At 48.2% G+C, this 27145-nt stretch overlaps 1 protein-coding gene across 3 annotated transcripts in view; it reads left to right on the plus strand.

The window, feature by feature from the left end:
• The window catches only part of PKNOX2 (PBX/knotted 1 homeobox 2), a 294478-nt gene that overhangs the window by 62900 nt on the left and 204433 nt on the right, over positions 1-27145 (plus strand). For all 3 annotated transcript variants that reach the window (XM_060404255.1, XM_027959268.2, XM_042238115.1), the window contains one exon: positions 19631-19696. The gene's annotated coding sequence lies outside the window, so the exon portion shown is untranslated. The remainder of the gene's footprint in view (positions 1-19630; positions 19697-27145) is intronic.

Below are 27145 nucleotides of genomic sequence, written 5' to 3' on the forward strand. Positions count from 1 at the left end.
GAATCAGCTATCCAGAGCCATTCAGCATCGTCAGCTGTGCCGAGCGCATCTGCCTACCCTCAGTTGAACAAGCTGGAGCCCTCTCATGTTACTGATGAAACAATATCCAAGACCAGGCCCCGTGGCGAGTTAGGAAGTGATGGACTGGAAGCGCAGTTTGGAGAGGTCTGGTTCCTGGGACCGGTGGCTGGCCGGCCAAGCATGGCCTCTAATAGCAGGGCTGGACCCTCGAGGCTCCTTTCTGTGGCTGCCATGGTGGGTACCCCTCTGTGAGATGCAAGGGACTGTTGGTTTGGCTTGACCTCAGAGGGAATATTCCCACTCCCTCCAGCACTGACTGGTCTGAGAGGGAGTGGCTGAGTCCCCACCTCACCCCATCTGGATGCACCTGCCTGGAGTGGGGGACCCTCCACCCTTCACGCTTTAGTCTGTCTCTCTCATTACGCTGGGCTTCTTGGGGGCAGGGAGCTGATTCACCATTTATTATCATCATCATTTTTAAGACTGCCACCCTTTTTAAAAAATTAGTTAATTTAGTTATGCTAAAGAAGACCTATGCTGGGTCTTCTTTACTTTGTGGGCATGTGTCTAGTTGGGTGAGCAGGGGCTGCTCTTTGCCAGTGGTGCACAGGCTTCTCATTGCAGAGAACAGGGTCTAGGGCGTGCCCTTCAGTAGTTGCGACATGCGGGGTCTAGAGCACAGGCTCAATAGTTGAGACGCACAGGTTTTGTTGCTCCAAGGCTTGTGGATCTTCTCCAACCAGACCAGGGATCAAACCTGAGTCTCCTGCATTGGCAGGTGAATTCCCTACCACTGAGCCATCAGGGAAGCCCCACCCTCTATTATTGATCTCTGACAGAGGGAAGCCTCCGATATGCAAAGCACATTTTATAAAGGAATGAAGGGAGCTATTGGCCTGACTTCCCTGCTAAGTCTCTGCCCCTCTCTCAACCCGTTCCTGCACATGTGAAAAGAGGAGTCAGAATAGATGTCTCTAAGGTCCCATCCAGGTCTGAGCACGTGCGGTTCTGACACTGCCTCTGGGCTGCTCTTCCTGGCTGGCGCTTCCTTTATGCCCAGGTTCCCTCTGCCCTGGTGCCCCAGGTTCCCATGCCCTTGCTTTCGTCATGACCCAGGTTTCCAATCTGGGTCCTGCTCTCTGGTGGTGGATGCCATCCTCCACTTGCGCTCTTCTCCCAGTCGCCTCCTCAGCCTGCCACTCGCCCAGTTGAAAACTTCCTCCCAAGTGTAAAGCCAGATGCGAGAAGAGGGCCTGTTGGCACAAGGGACGCCTTTGCTCTGTCTGGAGCTGGACCTCCTGGGGAGGCTGTGTTTACTTTTCTCTCTGGCTGAGACCCCTCTCCACAAGAAGAATTGAGGGCCTTTATTTCCTATCAAGGAGAGTTGCCCTGCAGCGCATCCCATCCAGTCACTGTATACCCTTTGTTGAGGATTCAGGACCTGGATGAGCTGGCCTCCCTCCTCCACCTGCGTGCCTGGCCCAGAACTGCCTCTGCTTTCCGTGAAACAGCAGCAGTAATCATCTTTATTTGCACAAAGGAAATAATTTTAACTTTTCAAAGTATATCATCATTTTGTTCCATTTTTACAACATCTCTGTTGCAGGCAAGGCGGGAATAAGCATCTTGACTTATTTGAGGCCCAAAGATTTGTTGCTACTTAGTCCAAGATTTCTCAGAATCTTAGAATTTTCTAGTTGAATATAAGCCTAGTGATTATCCCCTCCAGTGATTCTTAGCCTCTCTGGGGACATGCAGTCAGTCGTGTCCGACTGTTTGTGACCCCATGGACTATAGTCCTCCAGGCTCCTCCCGTGAGAATTTTCCAGGCTAGAATACTGCAGCGGGTTGCTATGTCCTTCTCCAGGGGATCTTCCTGACCCCAGGGATTGATCCTGGGTCTCCTGCATTGCAGGTGGATTCTTTACCATTTAAGCCACTAGGGAAGCCCATGCCTCTACAAAGCCTCCCAACAGTTCCTTTTCTTTTTCACCCTAAGCTGTCTCATCTGTCTAGCCTCAGCACCCTGGAATCAGATGTTCCCATAGGAAGGTTGCCTCCCCTGCTGGCCCACTGGCCTGGGAGCCCCAGTCACTCTGTGTTCCCCTACTGTGGCTGCACAGACTTAGGGTGCCCTGATCTCTCTCACTGCCCTGCACTCCCTTGTCCTCTTTTTCATAACTGTAGTAAAGTACACAGAGCATATGTCTCACCAGCTTAACCTTTTTAAGCTTACAATTCAGTGGTAGTAAGCACATTCATATTGTACAATCATCACCATCAGTTCAGTTCAGTCACTCAGTAGTGTCCGACCCTTTATGACCCCATGAACTGCAGCACGCCAGGCCTCCCTGTCCATCACCAACTCCTGGAGTTTACTCAAACTCATGTACATTGAAGCACTGATGCCATCCAACCATCTCATCCTCTGTCAGCCCTGTCTCCTCCTGCCTTCAGTCTTTCCCAGCATCAGGGTCTTTTCAAATGAGTCAGTTATTCGCATCAGGTGGCCAAAGTTTTGGAGTTACAGCTTCAGCATCAGTCCTTCCAATGAATATTCAGGACTGAATTCCTTTAGGATGGACTGGTTGGATCTCCTTGCAGTCCAAGGGACTCTCAGAGAGTCTTCTCCAACACCACAGTTAAAAGCATTAATTCTTCAGCCCTCAGCTTTCTTTATAGTCCAACTCTCACATCCATACATGACTACTGGAAAAACCATAGCTTTGACTAGATGGACCTTTATCAGCAATGTAATGCCTCTGCTTTTTAATATGCTGTCTAGGTTGGTCATAGCTTTTCTTCCAAGGAGCAAGCATCTTTTAATTTCATGGCTGCAATCACCATCTGCAGTTATTTTGGAACCCAAGAAAACAAAGTCTGTCACTGTTTCCATTGTTTCCCCATCTGTTTGCCATGAAGTGATGGGACCGGATGCCACGATCTTTGTTTTTTGAATTTTGAGTTTTAAGCCAGCTTTTTCACTCTCCTCCTTCAGTTTCATCAAGAGGCTCTTCAATTCCTTTTTGCTTTCTGCCATAAGGGTGGTGTCATCTGCATGTCTGAGGTTATTGATTTTTCTCCCGGCAATCTTGATTCCAGCTTGTGCTTCATCCAGTCCGGCATTTTGCATGATGTACTCTACCTATAAGTTAAATAAGCAGGGTGACAGTATACAGCCTTGACGTACCCCTTTCCCAATTTGGAACCAGTCTGTTGTTCCAAGTCTGGTTTTAACTCTTGCTTCTTGACCTGCATACAGATTTCTTAGAAGGCAGGTAAGGTGGTCTGGTATTCCCATCTCTTGAAGAATTTTCCACAGTTTATTGTGATCTACACAGTTAAAGGCTTTAGTGTAATCAATAAAGCAGAAGTAGACGTTTATGTGAAACTCTCTTGCTTTTTTGATGATCCAACGGATGTTGACAATTTGATCTCTGGTTCCTCTGCCTTTTCTAAATCCAGCTTGAACATTTGGAAGTTCACAGTCCACATACTGTTGAACCATCACCATCATCCATTTACAAAATGCTTTTATCTTGCATAACTGAAATTCTGTATTTTTTAAAAAAATATTTATTTCTTTATTTATTGACTGCACTGGTTCTTAGTTGTGGCACATGGGTTCTTCAGTTTTGATTGTGACATGCGGGGTCTTTAGTCACAGCATGTGGAATTTGTTTAGTTGTGGTGTGTGAACTCTTTTAATTGTGGCATGTAGGATCTAGTTCGGAGAAGGCAATGGCACCCTACTCCAGTACTCTTGCCTGGAAAATCCCATGGATGGAGGAGCCTGGAAGGCTGCAATCCATGGGGTCGCTGAGGGTTGGACACGACTGAGCGACTTCAGTTCCACTTTTCACTTTCACGTGTTGGAGAAGGAAATGGCAACCCACTCCAGTGTTCTTGCCTGGAGAATCCCAGGGACGGGGGAGCCTGGTGGGCTGCCATCTATGGGGTCGCGCAGAGTCGGACACAACTGAAGCGACTTAGCAGCAGCAGCAGCAGGATCTAGTTCCCTGACCAGGGATCGAACCCAGGCCCCCTGCATGGGGAGCATAGGGTGTTAGCCACTGGACCACGAGGGAATTCCCTTAAACTCTGTATCTATTAACCAAAACTCTTCATTTCTCTCCCCCAGTCCCTAATAACCCCCTTTCTATTTTCCCTCTGTAAATGTGAGTACTCTGGGTTCCTCATGGCAGTGGAACCATGCAGCACTTGTTACTTTGTGACTGGATTATCTCACAAAGCATTATGTTCTCCAGGTTTATCCACGCTGTAGCTCTTGTCCTTCCTTTCATCAGGTTGAACCACTCCATAGTACTTCAGTTCAGCTCAGTTCAGTCGCTCAGTCGTGTCCGACTCTTTGCAACCCCATGAATCGCAGCACGCCAGGCCTCCCTGTCCATCACCAACTCCCGGAGTTCACTCAGACTCGCGTCCATCGAGTCCCTGATGCCATCCAGCCATCTCAGACCGCCTTTGTTTATCCATCATCCAGCGGTGGATGCTTGTGTTGCTTTCACTTTCCGGCTCCTATGGATGACGCTGCTATGAACATGGGAATACAAATTGGCTTTTTGAGTCCCTGCTTTCAATTCTTTGGGGTATAAACTTAGAAGTAGAGGGATGTTTTTTAAGAAGTCTTAATTATTCTCTGTTCTCCACCGAATCTATTTTTACTTTGTTCTTCAACTAACATCATTTGCATAACTACTAACCTCAGTGGGTCTGTGGAATACACCCAAAGAGTACTTTCTTAGGGAACTCTGAGGCTCTTTCATATCCTCCCTCTTGAAGATGCCCTCCCCAGTCACTTCTGCTCCCTAGCCTGTTGCTGTTTTTCCTTTTCTTTAAAAAAAAAAAAAAAAGAACTTTTTATTTTGTATTAAGGTATAGTCTATTTTTAGTGTTGTGATAGTTTCAGGTGGACAGCAAAGGGATTCGGCCAAACATATATTAATACGTGTATCCATTTCCCCCAAACTCCCTTTCCATCCAGCCTGGAACATAACACTGAGTGGAGTTCCCTGTGCTGTACAGTAAGTCCTTGCCTTGGGCATCTTTTTCTTCAGTGCTTATCATCTCAACATTATATAATTGTGAGTTATATAATGTGAACTATTAGAACATGAGCTCCATGAAATCAGGAGCTTTTCTGTTCTATTTATTGTTGTATCTCTGATGTCAGGCACAGTGTTGGTGCATGTGTCTAAGACACAATTATTCAGTTATTAATAGTTCAGTCCAGTTCAGTCGCTCAGTCATGTCCGACTCTTTGCAACCCCATGGACTGCAGCATGCCAGGCCTCCCTGTCCCATCACCAACTCCCGGAGTTTACTCAAACTCATGTACATTGAAGCAGTGATGGCATCCAATCATCTCATCCTCTGTTGGCCCCATCTCCTCCAGCCTTCAATCTTTCCCAGCATCAGGGTCTTTTCAAATGAGTCAGCTCTTCTCATCAGGTGGCCAAAGTATTCAAGTTTCAGCTTCAATGTCAGTTCTTCCAGTGAATATTCAGGACTGATCTCCTTTAGGATGGACTGGTTGGATCTCCTTGCAGTCCAAGGGACACTCAAGAGTCTTCTCCAACACCACAGTTCAAAAGCATCAATTCTTCGGCACTCAGCCTTCTTTACAGTCCAACTCTCACATCCATACATGACTACTGGAAAAACCATAGCCTTGACTAGACGGACCTTTTTAATATGCTGTCTGGGTTGGTCATAACTTTTCTTCCAAGGAATAAGCATCTTTTAATTTCATGGCTGCAGTCACCATCTGCAGTGATTTTGGGGCCCAGAAAAATAAAGTCTGCTGCTGTTTCCACTGTTTCCCCATCTATTTGCCATGAAGTGATGGGACCAGATGCCATGATCTTAGTTTCTTAATGTTGAGCTTTAAGTCAACTTTTTTACTCTCCTTTTTCACTTTCATCAAGAGGCTCTTTAGTTCTTCTTCATTTTCTGCCATAAGGGTGGTGTCATCTGCATATCTGAAGTTATTGATATTTCTCCCAGCAATCTTGATTCCAGCTTGTGCTTCATCCAGCCCAACGTTTCTCATGATGTCCTCTGCGTATTGTACTCTGCATGATGTACTAAGTTACTATTAACTTGATAATAAATGGAATAAATGGATGACTGGATGAATGAATAAATAAATAAGGTACTGTTCCTGCCCACAAGGAACTTATGGTCTGGGAAGGAGACAGACATAATAGAACTGTAATAGAAGACAAAATACAGGGGCCCTGGGAAGCATATGATTAATTCCTACATCAGTGCCCAGCAGGGTCAATTCAGAAAGTACCTCTGTGTATTGGGCAGACCAGTCCCTCAACGTTGATTAAAAAGTTCCAGGCTATTGAGTAGCTTTGAATTCATTTTCCCACCCCTCCACCCACCACCAACCATGCTATGATATTATTATCATTAGTTTCCAGGTGAGGAAACAAAGATGGACAGAGGTTAAGTAACTTGCCCAACACAATGCAGCTAGTAAGGCAGGTTTTGTTTTGTTTTGTTTTGTAATTTATTTATTTGTCTGCTCTGGGTCTGAGTTGCAGAATGTGGGATCTAGTTCCCTGACCAGGAATCGAACCTGGGCCCCCTGCCTTGGGAGCTTGGAGTCTTAGCCACTGGACCACCAGGGAAGTCCCAGTAAGGCAGGTTTGAAGTTGAATTTGACTGCCTCCCAAGTCCAGCCAGTTTTTCTTTCTTTTATCAGTTATCTTCTTTTCCTTATTGATAGCTTAGTTGGTAAAGAGTCCACCTGCAATGCAGGAGACCCTGTTTCGATTCCTGGGTTGGGAAGATCTCCTGGTGAAGGGATAGGCTACCCACTCCAGTATTCTTGGGCTTCCCTTGTGGCTCAGCTGGTAAAGAATATGCCTGCAATGTGGCAGACCTGGGTTTGATCCCTGGGTTGGGAAGATCCCCTGGAGAAGGGAAAGGGTACTCACTCCAGTCCATGGGGTCGTAAAGAGTAGGACACGACTGAGCAATTTAAAAAAAAAAAATAGAGTTTCTTTTCAAAAATTACAAAAGTGGCAGTGCTCATTGCAACCTGAAATCAGGCAAAGGTGTCCGAACAGCGGTGGTCCTTCACCCCTCTGTTCCTTGTCTCACATCAGCACCGGCGTGAATACGGCAGGCTGTTCCTTCCATCTCTGTGCTCACACAGACTCATGCACATGGATGCACTCAATCTGGAGTTTTTCTCTGTTTTTACAGAAATGGAATCACACCACACACATCATTCTGCTACTCAGTTTTCTTACTTGGAACATTATGGCCGTCTCTTGTGGCAAAAGATGTAGCTCTAACTTGCTCTTTTGAATGCACTGTGCTGTGCTCGGTCACATTCAACTCTTCGCAACTCCACAGACTGTAGTCCGCCAGGCTCCTCTGTCCATGGGATTCTCCAGGCGAGAATGCTGGAGTGGGTTGCCATGCCTTCCTTCATGGATCTTCCCAACCCAGGGGTCAAGCCCAGGCCTCCCTCACTGCAGGAGGATTCTTTAGCAGCTGAGCCACCAGGGAAGCTCTAGCCTTTTGAGTAGCAGCATTTAATGATAGTATAGCTGTGTTGCAGGTTACTCGAACATTCCCCACCTGGTGGATATCTAGCTTCTTTTTCACTTCTTCCCACTACAAATTGCTGCTGCATTATCCTCATGCATGGGTACTTTCCTTTTTCTAAAAAAAAATTGTATTTATTTATTTTTATTTCTTGGCCATGCCATTTGGCTTGTGGGGTCTTAGTTCCCTGACCAGATATGAAGCCCACACTCCGTGCACTGGAAGCTTGGAGTCTTAACCACTAGACCTCCAGGGAAATCTCTGGTACTTTCCTTTCTATAAGATACATTCTCAAACTGGGGCTGCTGAGGAGAAGTGTCTGTGTATTTTTAATTGCAATAGATCTTGACATACTATTTTTTCCAAAGTTAGTGGCCATGCCGGAGAAGGCAATGGCAACCCACTCCAGTACTCTTGCCTGGAAAATCCCATGGACGGAGGAGCCTGGTGGGCTGCAATCCATGGAGGTGCTAAGAGTCGGGCACGACTGAGCTACTTCACTTTCACTTTTCACTTTCATGCGCTGGAGAAGGAAATGGCAACCCACTCCAGTATTCTTGCCTGGAGAATCCCAGGGATGGGGGAGCATGGTGGGCTGCTCTATGGGGTCGCACAGAGTCGGACATGACTGAAGCCACTTAGCAGCAGTAGCCATGCAGTGTCGTGCTTTGAATCGCTGCAGTTTCTAGGCCCATGGCTGCCCCTCTTTCTTCCTCTGCTGCTTCTCCGCAGAGCCCAGTCCCCTCAGGTGCCTCCCAGCATCTTCTGATCTGGCCAGGGCGCCCTAGGAAGGTTGCAGAGACACCACCTCCTTCTCTCTCCTTCTCTCAGAGGCTGGCTTGGTCCTGTTCCTTGGCCAGTGAGGCGTGGTCATCAGGAAATCTGCACTGTAGTCCTGTCTCTGTCACTAATCAGCTGTCTGACTTTGGACAAGCCACTTAACTTTTCTGTGCATTGGTTTCTTCATCCATAAATTGAAGGAGGTTGGGCTAGATGAAGTATGAAGCCCTCCTTCTCCAGATGACCTTCCGGGGTTTGAGACCCCATAGTGCTGGCCCCCAAGTGGAGTCCTAGGGTCTGTCTGCTCTCTAGGGGTCTGGGGGCCTGTGGCAGACAGAAGAGTCTTTCTACAGCTAACCATCAAAGGGTTTCCTAGCCACCTCAACCACTCATTCTATCAAGAAATTGTGTGGAAGGTGGGGATTCTGGAGCCAGGCTGAATGAGACCTGGGCTCGAACCCAGCTCAGCCATGACCTTGGGCTGCTTGCCTTGATTTCAGAATCAGTTTGATGAGCAAGACAATTGACTTTCATATACTAGAGTGCCACTGTCTGCCTGTGACGATGGGAGCGTGGTCTTTCTGGGCCTCCCATTACAACAGCCACACATGGCTGTCAAGCACTTGAAATGCGGCCAGTGAGGCTGAAGACTAAATTTCAGGTTTTATTTCATTTTCATGAATTAGGATTTGTATTTTGAAAGCCAGATGTAGGGACTCCCTTGGCAGATGGTCCTGTGGTTAAGATTCCATGCTCCCAATACAGGAGGCATGGGTTCATCCATGGTTGGGGAACTAAGATCCCACGTGCCTCGTGGTACAGCCAAACAAAAAAGAAGCTTACCTTAAAAAAAAATAGACATAGGGCTTTCCCTGGTGGCTCAGTGCTAAAGAATCTATCTGCCAGTGCAGGAGACATTGGTTTTATCCCTGATCCAGGAAGATCCCACATGTGGCACAGCAAATAAGCCCATATGCCATAACTACTGAGCCTGTGCTCTAGATCCTGGGAATTGAAACTAATGAGTCCACGTGCCCTAGAGCCCATACTCTGCAACAAGAGTAGTAGCAGTAGTGTGAATCGTTCAGGCATGTCCGACTCTTTGCAACCCGTGGACTGTGGCCCACCAGGCTCCTCTGTCCATGGGATTCTTCAGGCAAGAGTACTGGAGTGGGTTGCCATTTCCTTCTCCAGAGGATCTTCCTGACCCAGGGATCGAACCCAGGTCTCCTGCATTGCAGGTAGATTCTTTACTGTCTGAGCTACTGGGAAGATTCTGCAACAAGAGAAGCCACCGCAACGAGAAGCCCGAACACCATTAACTAGAGAGTAGCCACTGCTCACCACAACTAGAGAAAGCCCGTGCATAGCTATAAAGATCCAGCATAGCCAAAAATAATTTTTTAATTAAAAAAAACTTAAAAAATAAATAAAAAGCCAGAGGTAGCTAGTGGCTATCCTGCTGGCCTCTGTGGCTACAGAAGATGAAGATATAATACAGTACCTGGAAAGTGCTCAACCAGCCCAGTGTCTGGCACACAGTAAGCACTCAATAAAGGTCTGCTATTGTTAGGGGTCATGTGTCTCGCTTTCCGGCCCACCACACCTGATGGCTCTCAACGACACCCCCACTTGCTGTCCCAGAGTCACCTGGGGAGGTGGGGAAGGGGGGAAGGTGTCGCTGCTGGTGGGGCATGTCAGTAATGAGCCTGGCACTAAATGTTTCTGGTCTGCTACTTTCCCTGGAGGGTCATGTGAGCCGGAGTGGTATGTGGCCTGCTTTGCAAGTGATTAACATGGTGTAAGCAATCTGCATGGAGAGAAAAACCCCTCCGCTGGTATTCCATTATTCTATTAGAGTTTCAGAGCCGGGATTAAGTGGACATGATTTCTTCCTATGGGCCATTAATTTTGTTTTATTGCTGGTCTGATGGCCATTACCCTTTTTTGCCAATGCATTCCCCCATTAGGTTTGTACAATTAACAAAATATGTGCTGTTAGGGCTTTGATAGGAACAGTGGGATGGAAATAAAGGGAGGGGGTGCAGCCTCCACTGAGTTGGGGGTGGGGAGAGGCTGGACTCAGGGGTGGGGCCCTGTAGTCCTGGCATTCCTAGAAACTGCCCTAGGACCTTCTCTGGCTGTCTCCTGGCCAGAGGTGAAACAGTGATCCAAGGGAGAGAGAAGGAGGAACGCTTGTGGGCCTGGCTGGGAACAGCATGGCTAAGAACGCAATGAGCCACCTCCTGTCACCTTGAGCCCTCAGCTGGCAGCGTGAGTCAGCCTCCAGGTGCCCGGCCCTGTGGGCTTCTTGCAAGTGACACCTGCCTTCTCTCTGTGAGACAAACAGGGGGACCCATGCCTCAAAAGGGGGCCCCTGACACTTGGTGTCATCCAGCAACTGCCACGTGAAGATGCAAGATTGGCGTTCATCCCGAATTTGGGAGAAAAACCTAGGATCTGGATTTTCAAATGTGAAACTTTCAGCTTTTTAGATGTTGTCAGTGTTTATGAAAACATCAAGCAGGCAAGAGGCTGGCTCACGGCTGCCGGTGGGTGACCTCTGCCAGACGCTGAGCTGTCCTTGGAGGATTTGGAGGAGGAACGGACATGACGGAATTTGTGTTTCAGGGAGATCCTGGGCTTGGGGGAAGTGGTGGACGGGCCGAAAGGGATGAGGCTGGAGGCCCAGAGATGGATTAGGGGCCCAGAAGAGAGAAGGAAGCCTAAGGCAGGTGACGATGGGCCAGGAAGAAGAGCAGTGATGTTCCTGATGGAGAATAAGTACGTCTTGTGTCTTGGTGTTTTCTCATCCCCGAGGGTGCCCTCTTTACAGGTGTAGGACCTGGCTTAGAGTCTCGGGCTGAGGCCGGAGGGCATGACTGAAGGAAGTTCCCTGGTCCTCTCTGCAGCTGGGCGCCCAGACCTGCCTGCAGCCCAGGGGGCTGAGGACGGCGGGAAATGAGCCTGTTCTCAACCGGATCTGAGGAGACCTGTGCAGCACCCTCGGGGCTGGACGGATACGTTTCTCAGAGCCAAGCACTTAATGCCAGCCGAGTCTCTCGGTGTTCGTTTCCTCAGTTGTGTCATTGAGAGGCTGGTGCTCAGGGCCTGCGATGCTGTGACTGACTGTGAGCCTCACTCTGACATTAAACATAAACCACAGGGAGCTTTCCTGGGGGTGTGTGTGAGGGGAGTGGAGATGGAGTAGAGAGGGTTCTCGGGGTGATGAGGCAGGAGACGCAGCACCCACTGAGACCCTGCAGATTACTCTGTCTCAGAGGGTCTTATTTATTTATATTTGGCTGCGCTGGGTCTTCACTGCTGTGTGGGCTTTCTCAAGTTGTGCCAATCAGGGGCTACTCTTTAGTTCTGGTATGTGGGATTCTCATTGCGGTGGCTTCTCTTGTTGCAGAACATGGGCTGTAGAGTGAGGGCGTCAGCAGCTGGGGCTCCCGGGCTCTAGAGCACGTGCTCGGCCGTTGGGGCTCCCGGGCTCTAGAGCACACGCTAGGCGGTTGGGGCTCCTGGGCTCTAGCGCCCAGGCTCGGCGGTTGGGGTTCCTGGGCTCTGGTTGGGGCTCCCGGGCTCTGGTTGGGGCTCCCGGGCTCTAGAGCACGCGCTCGGCGGTTGGGGCTCCCAGGCTCTGGTTGGGGCTCCCGGGCTCTAGAGCACACGCTCGGTGGTTGGGGCTCCCAGGCTCTAGCGCACGCGCTCGGCGGTTGGGGCTCCCAGGCTCTGGTTGGGGCTCCCGGGCTCTAGAGCACACGCTCGGTGGTTGGGGCTCCCAGGCTCTAGCGCACGCGCTCGGCGGTTGGAGCTCCCGGGCTCTAGAGCACATGCTCAGTAGTTGTGGTTCACGGGCTTAGTTGCTCCACAGCATGTGGGATTTTCCCAGACCAGGGATCGAGCCCAAGTCTCCTGCATTAGCAGGCGGACTCCTTACCACTGAGCCACCAGGGAAGCCTGGGAGCGTCTTTTTAAAGTTTTGTTTCTCTTTGGGCAGTTTTGCTTATGTGCCTACAGAGGTTTATCAGAGATGGGGACCATCCAGACAGACTCTGCGTGCCTGAGAACAGATTGTCATGTCACAATTTGTCCTCCTCCTAAAGGCCTGGTCAGGGGAAGAGCAGAGTGGCTTGTCATGGGTGGTGAGATGAAGGCAGAGACCCACAGACTTCTTGATTTGCCTCCCTTTCCCCATCGAGCTGCTACCAGCCCTCACCTCCTCATGCTGAAGAGCAGCAACAGCAGCCCCATTCATTGTTATGAGTATGTTCCAGGCATTGCGCAAAACGCTCTTGGGACATCACCTCATTTAAAGGCACTGCTCTTATTCCCCTTTTAAAGATGCAGACATTGATGTTTGTAGAGATCAAGGTTAGGGAGGTGATGGGCCCATGCTAAACCCAGAACTGCTGCCTGCTACGTCTCTATTCCTAACCACAGTCATAGACTGAGCTACTTCAGGGCCTCCATGGGGCGGTGGGGGAAGGGGTGCGTCTGGGCAACATCAGAGATGTGTAGAAGTCACACGCTTCCAGAATCATCTAGTCAAGCACTATCATTTTGCTGATGGGGAAACTGAAGCAGGCAGTGGTTAAAGTTCCATGTTCAAGACCACACAGGAAGTTAATGATGGGGTCAGGGTGTGAACCCATGATGCCCTTGGTCTAGTGCCCTCTGTGTTAGACCACCCCCCAGCCCCATCTTGCTAAGTTCCAAGCTCATCTCCCTCCAGCCTTCTCTCTTACCCAGGATGCTTCATGGGAGCTGGCTCAGCTCTTCTTGGGCATGCAGAGTCAAGTTCTAGGGTGCCCCCTCCTGTGGGAAGCTTTCTTCTGTCCCCCTCAACCTCTTAATGATGAATGTTCTTCAGCTCCCTCCTCATTTACCATTTCACGAATGTCCACATATTTATAAATCCCATTTATGATTCACATCTATCTTCATTAGTGAGTAAGGCAGGCCTGAGTTTAGATTCCGGTTGTGTAATGGCAGGGCTGCTTGTCACAAGGCCTTTGATGTGGCGTTACAGGGAGAGAGGCTGCTGGCCTTGGAAGGCCCTAGAATGACATGCACATGGCTCCCCAGCAGGCATCCCTGGGTCAGTGCCAGACAGGAAGACTTTTCCGCTGGTGCAGAGTGAGGAGTGGCAATCAAGGACAATGCAGAGAGGTTGTGTGTGCACATATGTGTGTGTGTGTGTTGGGTGTGAGAGAGAGAGAGATGGACGCATAGAGACAGAAAGAGGAGGCAGGCGTGACGGTGGTGGGGCAGGGGTGCTGCTGTTTATGACGCCCCATTCATTTCAGAGTTCAGTGAGTGGCCCTTTGTGCTCTCCTTACCTTGAAGGATTGATTTACTTTGTAAAACACTGATAAACAAAGACACTTTTAATATTTTACCGATATGCATGTTTGTCACTCCTCCCACTCTCCCGGTGCTTTCTTTTTAGTGTTTTATGGGTGAGGGGAGCCACGTCTGGGAGACCATGCTCAGGGGCATCTTCTTACCCAACACAGGATCCTCTTTCCTGAGTTAGAAGCTCACTTTCTAACTCCCTGTTGGATGGTTCTTTGGACTAGAGAAGTCCTTATATATTGAACTGCAGACTGGCTTCCTCAAATATCTGTCAATTAGCCCTAAGTCTACCCTGTGGAGCAACACCAGCCCCTCTTCAAATATCTGGAGGACTCCATGGGGGAGAGAGATTGTTGTCAATAGAACTAGGACCAATGGGTTATGTTAAAGAGGGGCAAATGGAGGTCCATCTCTAGTTTCTTCTCCCATATCTTCTACCTCATGGCTCCTGATAATTAAAATCACAACAATGACAGGTAATATGCAATGCGTGCTTATTTTGTGCAAGGCACTGTTCTAGGCACTTTACAGTATATGGATCCATTCAACCCTCACAGCCAACCTCAAAGGCAAACAGAACCCTCATTAGCGCCATTTTACAGGTGGGAACTGAGAACTATGGACAAAAGTTCCTTAACATTGTACAGGAGGTAGTAAACAATAAAACCATACCAATGAAAAAGAAATGCAAGGAGGCAAAGTGGTTGTCTGAGAAGGCTTTACAAATAGCAAAGAAAAGAAGAGAAGCAAAAGGCAAGCGAGAAAGGGAAAGATATACCCAACTGAATGAAGAGTTCCAAAGAATAGCAAGGAGAGATAAGAAGGTCTTCTTAAATGAACAATGCAAAGAAATAGAGGAAAACAACAGAATGGGAAAGACTTAGAGATCTCTTCCCCAAAATTAGAGATACCAAAGGAACATTTTATGCAAGAATGGGCACAATAGCGAGGACAGAAGCCACCTACCAGAAGCAGAAGAGGTTAAGAAGAGGTGGCAAGAATACACAGAAAAACTATATGAAAAAGGTCTTAATGACCTGAATAACCATGATGGTGTGGTCACTCACCTAGAGCCAGACGTCCTGGAACATGAAGTCAAGTGGGCCTTAGGAAGCATTACTACAAATAAAGCTACTGAAGGTGATGAAATTCCAGCTGAGCTATTTCAAACTCCTAAAAGATGATGCTGTTACAGTGCTGCACTCAATATGCCAGCACATTTAGAAAACTCAGCAGTGGCCGCAGGACTGGAAAAGGTCAGTTTTCATTCCAGTCCCAAAGAAGGGCAATCCAAAAGAATGTTGAAGCTTCATATAATTGTGCTCATTTCACATGCTAGTTAGGTTATGCCCAAAATTCTTCAAGCTAGGCTACAGTAGTATGTGACCTGAGAACTTCCAGATGTATAAGCTGGGTTTAGGAAAGGCAGAGACCAAATTGCCAACATTCATGGAGAAAGCATGGGAATTCCAGAGAAACATCTACTTCTGCTTCATTAAATATGCTAAAGGCTTTGACTATGTGGACCACAACAAACTGGAAAATTCTTAAAGAGATGGGAATACCAGACCACCTTATCCGCCTCTTGAGAAACCTGTATGTGGGTCAAGAAGCAACAGTTAGAACTGGACATGAAACAATGGACTGGTTCAAAATTGGGAAAAGAGTATGTCAAGGCTGTAAATTGTCACCCTGCTTATTCATCTTATGTGCAGAGTACATCATACGAAATGCTGGACTGATGAATCACAAGCTGGAATCAAGATTGCTGGAAGAAATATCAGCAACCTCAGACATTCAGATGATACCTCTAATGGCAGAAAGTGAAGAGGAACTGAAGAACCTCTTGATGAAGGTGAAAGAGGACAGTGAAAAAACTTGAAACTCAACATTAAAAAACAAAGATCATGGCATCTGGTCCCATCACTTCACGGCATATAGAAGGGGGGAAATGGAAGCAGTGACAGATTTTATTTTCGTGGACTCCAAAATTACTGCAAACAGTGACTGCAACCATGGAATTAAGATGTTTGCTCCTTGGAAGGAAAGCTATGACAAACTTGTGCTGTGCTGTGCTTAGGTGCTCTGTCATGTCTGACTCTGTGACCCCCTGGACTGTAGCCCGCCAGGCTCCTCTGTCCATGGGGATTCTCCAGGCAAGAATACTGCAGTGGGTTGCCATTCCCTCCTCCAGGGGATCTTCCCAACTCAGGGATCAAATCCAGGTCTCCTGCATTGCTGGTGGATTATTTACCATCTAAGCCAACAGGGAAGCCCAACAATTCTGGAGTGGGTAGCCTATCCCTTCTCCTGGGGATCTTCCTGACCCAGAAATCAAACTGGGGTCTCCTGCATTTCAGGCAGATTCTTTACCAGCTGAGCTACCAGGGAAGCCCATGACAAACCAAGCCCATGGGGAAACCCATGACAAATTAGAAAGCAGAGACATCACTTTACCAACAAAGATCTGTATAATCAAAGCTATGGTTTTTCTGGTAGTCATTTATGTATGTGAGAGTTGGACCATAAAGAAGGCTGAGTGCCGAAGAATTGATGCTTCTGAATTGTGGTACTGGAGAAGACTCTTGAGAGCCCCTTTGGACTAAAACAAGATCAAACTAGTCAATCCTGAAGGAAATCAACTGTGAATATTCATTGGAAAGTCTGATGCTAAAGCCCCAATACTTGACTACTTGATGCAAAGAGCTGACTCATTGAAAATGACCCTGATGCTGTGAAAAATTGAAGGCAAAAGGAAAAGGATGTGGTGAGGATGAGATAGTTAGATAGCATCACTGACTTAATGGACATGAATCTGAGCAAACTCTGGGAGATAGTGAAGGACTGAGGAGCCTGGTGTGCTACAGTCAGTGAGGTTGCAAAGAGTCAAACATGACTTAGCGACTGAACAATAACATATGAAAAACTGAGATGCAGAGAAGTTAAGTAACTTACCCATGGGCCCACTGCCAGGAAGCGGTGGGGCTGTGATAGACACCTGTACTGTCTGCTTCCAGAGGTTGTGCTTTGAATTACTAAACTGTTAAACGGGGGAGCCTGGTGAGCTGCTGTCTGTGGGGTCGCACAGAGTCAGACACGACTGAAGCAACTTAGCAGCAGCAGCCGCCAGTACTTTGACCACTAGACATCTTTGCTCACCTCTCTCTTCTACTTATCACTGTCAAAGTTATTAAAATATGATGTCAAAACTGCATCTAAAAGTAATGTAGATCGATAAGTCTAAAGTGAGAGGACCATTCTCTTGGTTGCCTATCATACAGCTATTAAGGCAACTGAGTCTGGGTGAACTCCAGGAGATGGTGATGGACAGGGAGGCCTGGCGTGCTGAGATTCATGGGGTTGCAAAGAGTCGGACATGACTGAGCGACTGAACTGAACTGAAGGCAACTGAGATCAATGTAAGGGGGTTGGCAGCAATATCACACCCTGGGCTCTACCTCAACTTGCATTTAACTCAAATAACACTTGCCCTTTTTCAAAAAACCAGGTCACCCCAATCTGTGATTTCTTTTTTTTTTTTTTTTGACTGTGCTGGGTTTTTGTTGCTAAGCATGGGTTCTCTCTAGTTGAGGCAAGCAGGGGCTGCTCTTGTTGTGGAATGCGGGCTCTAGACGCTTGGACTTCAGTGGTTGTGGCACACAAGCTTCATTGCCCCTTGGCATGTGAAATTTTCCCAGATCAGGAATCGACCTCATGTCCCCTGCATATTCTTAACCCCTGGACCACCGGGGAAATTCCCAATGTGTGACTTTTGCAATTGACTTTTGAATGTTAAGAGTAGGATTTGGTATATTTATTCTTGTCAAATCTTTTTCTACAACTCAGTAAAAAACTAAAATGGATTTGCATATGGACATAGTGTATAAAATTTGATGGTTTAGAGTGATAGGATTGTAATAAGAATTTTTTTATTTTCAAATTTATTTCATTTATGGTTGTCGTGAGAGATATGGTTGTTGTGTGAGAGATAAAAACTGGTCGCGGGAAAAATTGACTTTTCAGTTTTGGCCCATCCTTTCAACTTGTTCCAAGCTTTGTAACACATGTCCATCAGAATCCATCTCCCGAACAGAGTGGCTGTCCTGTCCAGCTGAGCAGCGCATGCACTGCAAGTCCAACCTATTTCCTGCCAAGTCTCTGGTGTCTCAACAGTCAGTCCCAGGAGGCAGGGATAAATCCTCACTGCATGCAGTTCAATCAAGAAACTTCCTGTCTTGAGTTCATATATGCTCAGCAGCAATGTGTCAATAGTGTAGAAGATTACAAGTTGGAGCCCATTGCCAGCTAGGAGCTGGTTTTCAGGTTCTGGTTAGAATGAACAGAGTCCACCTCTGAACACTGCAGCAGACACTTGGTGAGAACCTGTCACGTTGTGGGCTAAACAGATTCATAAATGCAGTCCTCGTCCTCAGCCACATGCCATCAGTGGTCTGGTCTTGTCTCTGAGGCACCTCCATGAATCAGCAGTCTTGGTCCTGGAGATGTTAGTAGATAGCCCCAGGAAGTGCCTCATCTTGAGTGATGTCATCATGAACAAGAGAGCGTTGTATCACACTCCATTCCTGAATGTCCTGTCTGAAACTCCACCTTTTCCAGGAAGCCTCTCTTCTTAATTAAAAGGAAATACTACAGAGTGGTGGGGGTGGGGAGGGTCCTCTCTTTCATGACATTTCTTTGTAGGAAAACCTTCCGTGGCTCCAGGAGCTCCCAGCCCAAGCCTGACCTCTCCACCTGCCACTCGAGCTGGGATGCTCTGGCCCCAGCTGGCTGACTCAGCATTAATTCTTCCTCCAGTGTCTCAGGCGGGCAGCCTGTGCCTCGTCCCTAGACACCCCATGCTTTCCCCCCCATCATTCTTGCTCAGGTTGCTCCCTTTCTTGGAATGCCCCCTGTCTTCTTCCACCAGCTGACTCTTGCCTGACCCATCCTCCAAGATCCCGGTCAAGTTCTCCCTCTCCCTGAAAGCTTCCCTGAAGCCTCCCGCTCTCACAGTCCCCGTTTCTGTGGAGAGAGAGGGAGTTTTAGTCTCCACCACAGTTCAGCACGCTTTATGTATGTTCTCATCTTATCTGATGGATATTCTTGTTTCACCAGTGACGTGGCAGCACTTTTATCATGGGACTCATGAATTTTATTCCTGCTGGGCTGGGTGAGTGTAGATGGTATAAATATGTGCTGGCTTTTTTTTTTTTTTTTTCTCTTTTAAAAATGTATTTATTTGACTGTACTGGGTCTTAGTTGCAACATGCAGGATCTTCGCTCCGTCATGTGGGATTTTTCGTTGCAGTGCACAGACTCTCTAGTTGTGGTACTTGGGCTCAGGAGTTGGGGCACTCGGGCTTAGTGGCTCCAAGGCATAAGGGGTCTTAGTTCCTTGACTAGGGATTGAACCTAAGTCCCCTGAATTACAAGGTGGATTCTTAATCATTGGGCCACCAGGGAAGTCCCTGTGCTGGGTTTTTCTTATTTTTATTGTTGTTGTTGCTTTATCCCAGGATAAAGCAATCATGTTTTCTGATCTTATCAGTCACACCCCATCACTGTTCCCCACGAACATCTCCCTTCTTACCCGACAGAACTCTTCACTTTCCGTAATCCTGCCATAAACCACAGCACTGGTGGTGGTGTTTGCTTGTCTGGGCCGCTCCCCCATATGGATTTCAAGCTTTCCCAGGGGCTCCTCCATTCTGTCCCCCTCTGCCAGGGTCTTTGGTCAGACAAGAGGCATTGGTAAATGAGCATTGCCTTGCTCAGCTCAGGGCACCCCACAGCCATGAGCTTCTTTTTCTCTGGGACTCCTAGAGGGGAGGTGTTGAATCACGCAGTCTATAAAGATGTCTTTTCTCACTATCAGGTTGAAACTGGAGTGGGACTCTGAGGCCGACCTCCATGCCGCTCACCAGCAAAGGGACTGTGAACTGTGAGTAACTTTGATTGGCATTTTCTGAGCTAACTCAATAAGGTTATGGGTTAAAGACCAGCCCTGAACCTGATCTTCCACAACCATGCCTTGTGCGAGGGATGCGCTCGACAATGAGCCGGTCAGGACGTGAAATATGGTGGACCTGTAATTAGATGAGGCCTGAATGTGACGAAGAGGCCCTGTAACAGAACATCCTATTTAATTAGATTGTATTGATTGTGCATTATGGTGGGTCTGATGTGTTCTGTGTGTCGTGAGTGCTGGAGAGGGAGATTCTTGAGTTTGCAAGGCCAGGCCAGACCCCAGCCACTATGGTCTGCGAGCTAAGCGTGGGAGGCTGTGGGAGGAGGAACCGCGCCAAGTTCAGAGCTCGCACTTGCTTTTATGTCTGGTTGTTTCTAGAGAGACACCAGGGAGGAAAAAGGAAATACTGCTGGTCGCCTCCCTCCGGTCAGCCCAGGAACCACTGCACCTTATATGAGTGTGTATTTGCTCATCAGATTCTCCCACTTGGCAGAAGTCTTCTAATCTGTAGGTCCTGGCCCCTGTCCAGTCTGCTCAGTGGAACTTTCTTTGGTGATCCAGCTAGAGGTGGTTTCTCCATCTTCTGGGTTTCTTTGCCTTATCCGTCTGCTGGGTATCTCTCTGCCCGCACAGTGCCCTCATGAGGCTGAGTTCCTGGAGACTGGTCTGGGGTCCCCTGGTCCTTACTTCCAGCTGTGCCCTCCATCCCGGCCCTGCTCAGGCAGTGTCAGGTGGAAGGGCCTGTGGCTGGGCAGCCTCCCCACTCTGCTTCGGGGGCTCCCGGGCCGCAGCGGCTGCGACTTTGATAGCACATTGGCTCCCAACGAGTCCATGGAATTATAAATGATTAACCGTTATCAGCACACATCTTCACCTCTGTGTAAAAATAGATTGACTGTAATGAGTATTTGAATAAATCATAAGAATGGCTGCCCCGCGATCGTCTAACATCCTGCCGATGGCTGCCCGGTGAGTGAGCAGGGCGCCGGCCCTCCGCCTAATGGCCTGTGAGGCCGTGCCGGTGCCTCCGTGATTGACGGGTGCGGCTCCCAGGGCACCCCCTCTCAAGCCCCCGCTCGGAGGGGTCGATCCGCAGGCCCGGGGGTGGGAAAGGGTGCCTCCCTCCCTCCTGTTCCAGGAAAACCCACCTCAGAGATGGAGCCGAGGAGGCGGGAGGGGGGAACCAGGGTAGGAAGATAATGACCTTTGTGAGAATCAATGCCTGCTCGCTGCGGAGGTTAGAGGGACCCCATAAGTCAAGTCAAGTGTGAGAGGAGCAAGCCGAGCGTGAACTTCGTGCGAGCAGGCAAGTAAGGGAACTAGGTCTGCACACATTCTGCCTGGATCCCTAAGGTCAGCTGGTGCCTGGCCTGGGACCACCCAGCCTCGGGGGAGCGCCCTCTCGGGGACACTCTGGGACCCACCCAGAGTACGGAGGCAGAGCCGGGATCTGCAGGTCCCGGGATGCTGAAATGGGATGATTCAAAGGGTCTTTCAGGGAGCAGGGTTTTTGCTCAGGCTGCCCCAGGCAGGGGAGCCTGCAGAGAAGGGAATGGTCTCAAAGTCTGAAGTGAGGGCTGGATTTGAAAAGGAAAAGTCAAACATAATTTGGGTGCTGTTCCAGTTCCCAGGGCTATGTTACAAACCACCCCAAGACTCAGTGACTTAACAACATTTATTGAGCTCATTTATTCTGTGAGTCAGGAGTCCAAGCAGGGCACAGTGGTGGTGGGGGGGGTACTGTCTCTGGTCCACGGGCCTGGGGTCTCCTTGGGGGCAGAGGCTGAGTGCTGGAATCATCGGAAGGCTTGTTCGCTTGTCACTCTGCGGGTGGATACCGACTGTCAGCTGAGGTGTTAGCTGATATCAGACCCATGTACCCTCTCCACGTGGCCTGGACATCCTCATAACATGGGTTTTCTGAGGGAGCATCCCCCGAGAGGAGCCAGGAGCTGGACGGGGCTGCCTGCCCAAGTCTAGCAGCATTGCTATCACTTCCACACGTTCCTCTGTTTGGGGCAGACACAAAGGCTCACCTGGGTTTAAAGAAAGGGATGTGAACACCCCCTAATCCTGTCTCAAAGGAAGAATAGCCACAGCACATTCAATGAAGAATGTGGAGGGGGGGTAATATGTCATTGCAGCTGTCTTTGGCGAGGACACACCCACGGCTAGTGTTCATCAGGTGTGGCAAAGCACAGCCTCCTGAGGCAGGCTAAGGAAACCTCTGCTTTCAAGAATCAGACTGTCTCTTAACTCACACAATGTCTGTGCTTGAAGCCCCCCAGGAAGGCTAGGCTCCTCCTTCTGGCAGGATTCCCCGAGGACATGCTGATGTTGAGGCTCTGCAGTTGGTAGAAACCTCTACCCAATGGTCCTTCTCAGCAAGAGGGGCTCCAGTTTACAGCCCACAGCTTGAAGTGCCAGGTCTGGAGAGGGGCTTAGACCTGTGACACAGATTCCACAAGCCTTGAGCCCTTCATTCCCTGGGGTGTAGCTCTTACCCCCACCCCCCACTCCATGGCTTTCCAAGCTGGGAGACTCGGCTTTGGCCAAAGATTGGATGAAGAGGTCCATCCCTGGATAGGGCCCAGGGCAGGCCACAGTCTGCTTTGTCCCCACACCTTCATACACTCACTCACACATACAACACTCTCACGCACAGTCACTCACACACTCGCTCACACACACACAAACACACAGTCACACACACACTCCAACTCACACACATAACACTCTCACACACATTCACTCACATACTCACACTCACTCACACACATAACACTCTCACACACATTCACTCACACATACTCACTCATACAACACACACACACACACACACACACACCATACCCTGTGGGAGGCGGAACCCCTGAGGCCCAGACTCCCTGTCCTTTGCTGTTTTCCTGAGCCAGTTGCAGCCAAGTTTTGAAAGAGGATCTGAGTCCTCCGGATGCCCTGTCCTGACTTAAGGGGTTACAACCAGAACTCAAGCAGCTGAAGGGTTGAAGGAGAACCAGTTCGTTTTTCCAGAGATATGAGAATGGCTAGTGACAAAAGGGAGGGCGTAGGGAAGAGAGGGCAAAGGGGCATGGTTTTGATGAAAAGGTTTGGAGGGAGCATCTGAAGTCTTCCACAAGTTGGCTTAATATTAATATTAATAACTATGTTAGTTGAGCACTTACTATATGCTAGACACTCTGATCAGCACGTGATGAGCACGTTCTCCTTAAAACCCTCACACTGCTTTATGAGACGCTGTTATTATCTCAGTAGTACCTACAGAAAGGGGGCAGAGGTCCAGACACCAGAGAGGAACCCTAGTCAGGGATACAGTAAGTTAGCCACAGACCTGAAATCAAACTTAAGACTCTATTCTAGAGCCTTAATCACTTTATCCCAAGGCTCCAAGAACCCAGTTTACTCTCCCGTAAAAGGGGGAGTCTGATGACCTCACCTCCAGTGTCACCCTCAGTCCTCCCTTACCTTCCAAACGTGCAGAAAAGATTCTGGGAACTGGCTTTGTTGTTGTTCAGTCACTAAGTTGTGTCCAGCTGTTTGTGACCCTCATGCACTGCAGCACACCAGGCTTCCCTGTCCTTCACCATCTCCTCAGTGAGTTTGCTCAAACTCATGTCCATTGAGTCGAAGATGCCATCCAACCATCTCATCCTCTGTCACCCGCTTCTTCCCCCGCCCTCGATCTTCCCCAGCATCAGGGTCTTTTCCAATGAGCTGGCTTTTTCCATTAGGCAGCCAAAATTTTGGAGCTTCAGCTTCACCATCAGTCCTTTCAATGACTATTTAGGATTGATTTTCTTTAAGACTGGCTTGTTTGATCTCATTGCAGTCCAAGGAACTCTCAAGAGCCTTCTCCAGCATCACAATTTGAAAGCATCAATTCTTTGGTGCTCAGCCTTCTTTATGGTCCAGTTCTCACATCTGTACATTACTACTGGAAAAACCACAACTTTGACTATAGGGACCTTTGTTGGAAAGCAATGTCTCTGTTTTTTAAATATACTTTCTATGTTTGTCATAGCTTTTCTTCCAAGGAGCAAGTGTCTTTTAATTTCATGGGAACTGGCTTCAGTTCAGTTCAGTTGCTCAGTTGTGTCCAACTTTTTGTGTCTCCATGGACTGCAGCACGCCAAGCTTCCCTGTCCATCACCAACTCCCGGAGCTTGCTCAAACTCAAGTCCATTGACTTGGTGATGCCATCCAACCATCTCATCCTCTGTTGGCCCCTTCTCCTCCTGCCTTCAATCTTTCCCAGATCAGGGTCTTTTCAAATCAGTCAGTTCTTCACATTAGGTGGCCAAAGTAGGAGCTTCAGCTTCAGCATCCGTCCTTCAAATGAATATTCAAGACTGATTTCCTTTAGGATGGACATGTTGGATCGCCTTGCAGTCCAGGAGACTCTCAGGAGTCTTCTCCAACACCACAGTTCAAAAACATCAATTCTTCAGCACTCAGCTTTCTTTATAATCCAGCTTTCACATCCTACTACTGGACTACTGGAAAAACCATAGCTTTGACTAGATGGACCTTTGTTGACAAAGTAATGTCTCTGCCTTTTAATATGCTGTCTAGGTCATAGCTTTTCTTTCAAGGGGCAAGCGCCTTTTAATTTCGCAGCTGCAGTCATCATCTGCAGTGATTTGGGAGCCAAAGAAAATAAAGTCTGTCACTGTTTCCATTGTTTCTCCATCTATTTGCCATGGAGTGGTGGGACCGGATGCCATGATTTTAGTCTTTTGAATGTTGAGTTTTAAGCCAGTTTTTTCACTCTCCTCCTTCACCTTCATCAAGAGGCACTTCAGTTCCTCTTCACTTTCTGCCATAAGGGTGGTGTCCTCTGCATATCTGAGGTTATTGATATTTCTCCCGGCAATCTTGATTCCAGCTTGTGCTTTGTCCAGCCCAGCGTTTCTCATGATGTCCTCTGTGTATCGTACTCTGCATGATGCACTCAATTATTATTAACTTAATAATAAATGGAATAAATGGATGATTGGATGAATGACTAAATAAGCAAGGTACTGTTCCTGCCCACAAGGAACTTATGGTCTGGGAGGAAGACAGATGTAATAAAACTGTAATAGAAGACAAAATACAGGGGCCCTGGGAAGCATATGATTAATTCCTACATCAGTGCCCAGCAGGGTCGATTCAGAAAGTACCCTGTGTATTGGGCAGACCAGTCCCTCAACGTTGATTAAAAGGTCTTGATTCCAGCTTGTGCTTCATCCAGTCCAGCATTTCACATGACGTACTCTGCATATAAGTTAAATGATCAGGGTGACAGTATACAGCCCTGATGTCCTTCTTTCCCGATTTGGAACCAGTCTGTTGTTCCATGTGTATTTCTGACTGTTGCTTCTTGACCTGCATACAGGTTTCTCAGGAGGCTGGACAGGTAGTCTGGTATTCCCATCTCTTGAAGATTTTTCCACAGTTTGTTGTGATCTGCACAGTCAAAGGCTTTAGCATAGTCAATAAAGGAGAAGTAGATGTTTTTCTGGAATTCTCTTGCTTTTTCGATGATCCAGCAGATGTTGGCAATTTGATCTCTGGTTCCTCTGCCTTTTCTAAATCCAGCTTGAATATCTAGAAGCTCTCAGTTCACGTACTGTTGAAGCCTCGCTTGGAGAATTTTGAGCGTTACTTTGCTAGCGTGTGAGATGAGTGCAGTTGTGTGGCAGTTTGAACATTCTTTGGCGTTGCCTTTCTTTGGGATTGGACTGAAAACTGACCTGGCTTAGACATCTCTAAAGCAGAGACCGACTCTGTGGACATGGGTCTGTGTGAAAGCATGGAATGATTTCCTCTTCTCTCCTTTCCCCTTTCATTAAACTTGTGTCAGGAAACAATGTTTAATTGGGGCAGGTGAAGGAAACAGATAAGAATCTAAAAGACCATTTGTATTTTCAAGGCCTCAATTGGAGCATCGGGTGTGAAGCCCAAAGCTGGGGTTCAAGTTTAAGCCCTATGACTTAGAACCTCTGTGATTCTGGACACATCTCTTTGGTGTTCAGATTCCTCGTCTGGAATGGAAATGGGATTGTACACGCGTCCCAGGGCGGCTTGGGGACTAAATGAAATTCAGCATATATGAGCTTTAGGGCCATTCCTGGCACACATTAGATACACTGTAATGGTTCAGCCATCCCCTCCCCACAGTACATAGGGGAACAAGTGGAGTTGGAAAGACTGTTCCTTTCCATTGCTTCTGACGGAAATGGTCAAGCATCTTTCCTTTAACTGTACTCTCCATAAAGTTCACTCATAAACTATTGATATTTTAATAATACACATTAGCATCTTGCCCTTTGACGGATGAATATTGAATGAGCAATAAAGAGGCAAAAGAGTAACCAGGTATGTGGCTATGGGGAAGCGGTTCTCAGAGGAAAGGCTCCTCTCTGGGGACCTTGCGACTGGCCCCTCTCTCTCTAGTGACCCCTAGGAAACAGCTCTTAGAGGGAGCTCAGAATCTGGCCCAGCCCAGCCCAGTCTGAGCAGAATTTGCCCTTGGTTTTCTCTCACTTGGCTGGAGGGGACTTGGGAAAAGACAGAAAAAGGTCGTTAAAGAGATGCTGAAGGTCTGGACTTTGCACCCTTGTGTGAAATTCCTGCAGTCTCTCCTCTCTCTTTGAGGAAGGTGCTGGCTTCTTCCCCACCTAGGTGTCCTGCTCTATAAATAGTCTTCAAACAATGTGCCCACAAGAAATCAGGCTATGAGCTTAGAAATAACGTAGCCAGCTTCCATCGCTTCTCTGTCCTCTGCCCAAGTCTTGATGGGCACCTGTGCCCGGGGCGTGTGTCTGAAAGTTTACAAGATAGAACATCCTGCCTTTGCAACTCAGCTCCAGCCCCGCCGCCAACAGCCTCCGTTTTCCATGGCCTCCATCTGGGCTGGGAGTCCTTGAGTGCGCAGAGAACAGTGACAGGGGGCTCTTCGTTGGTCCGGCTTAATTGGTGTGATTTAATGGCGTTGGTGGCGGATTCAGATTTATACGGCTTTCTGAGCTGCAAATCTGCTTTCTAAATGTAGAATTTTTGTGGAGTGGTAAAAAATAATGGCTGTTCTGTGATTCCTGCCTCCCGAGCTAGGAGATTGCAATTTACATTATGCAAATAGACGTTATGCAATCAAGGCACTTTAGCAGGAATCTGGCGACAGAGAGGCCGCTGATGAGCTATGAGGTCTGCAGCCCCAACTGGAAGGGTCCTGGAAGAGCAGAGATGGAGTGGGGAGGGGGTGTGGCGGGTAGAGGGGGCCGGGTCTGTTCCACTGGCCCGAGGAGGCACCGTGGAGCCAGGCCCAGAGATGAACGCTTCCAGGGGGGCTGCCAAAGCGACTCTCTCAATTAATGGCTTTGTTTAATCATACCCCCTGTCCAGAGGAGTATTGTCTTA

Source organism: Ovis aries, chromosome 21 (assembly GCF_016772045.2).
Source record: "Ovis aries strain OAR_USU_Benz2616 breed Rambouillet chromosome 21, ARS-UI_Ramb_v3.0, whole genome shotgun sequence".
In the NCBI taxonomy this organism is placed as follows: Eukaryota; Metazoa; Chordata; class Mammalia; order Artiodactyla; family Bovidae; genus Ovis; species Ovis aries.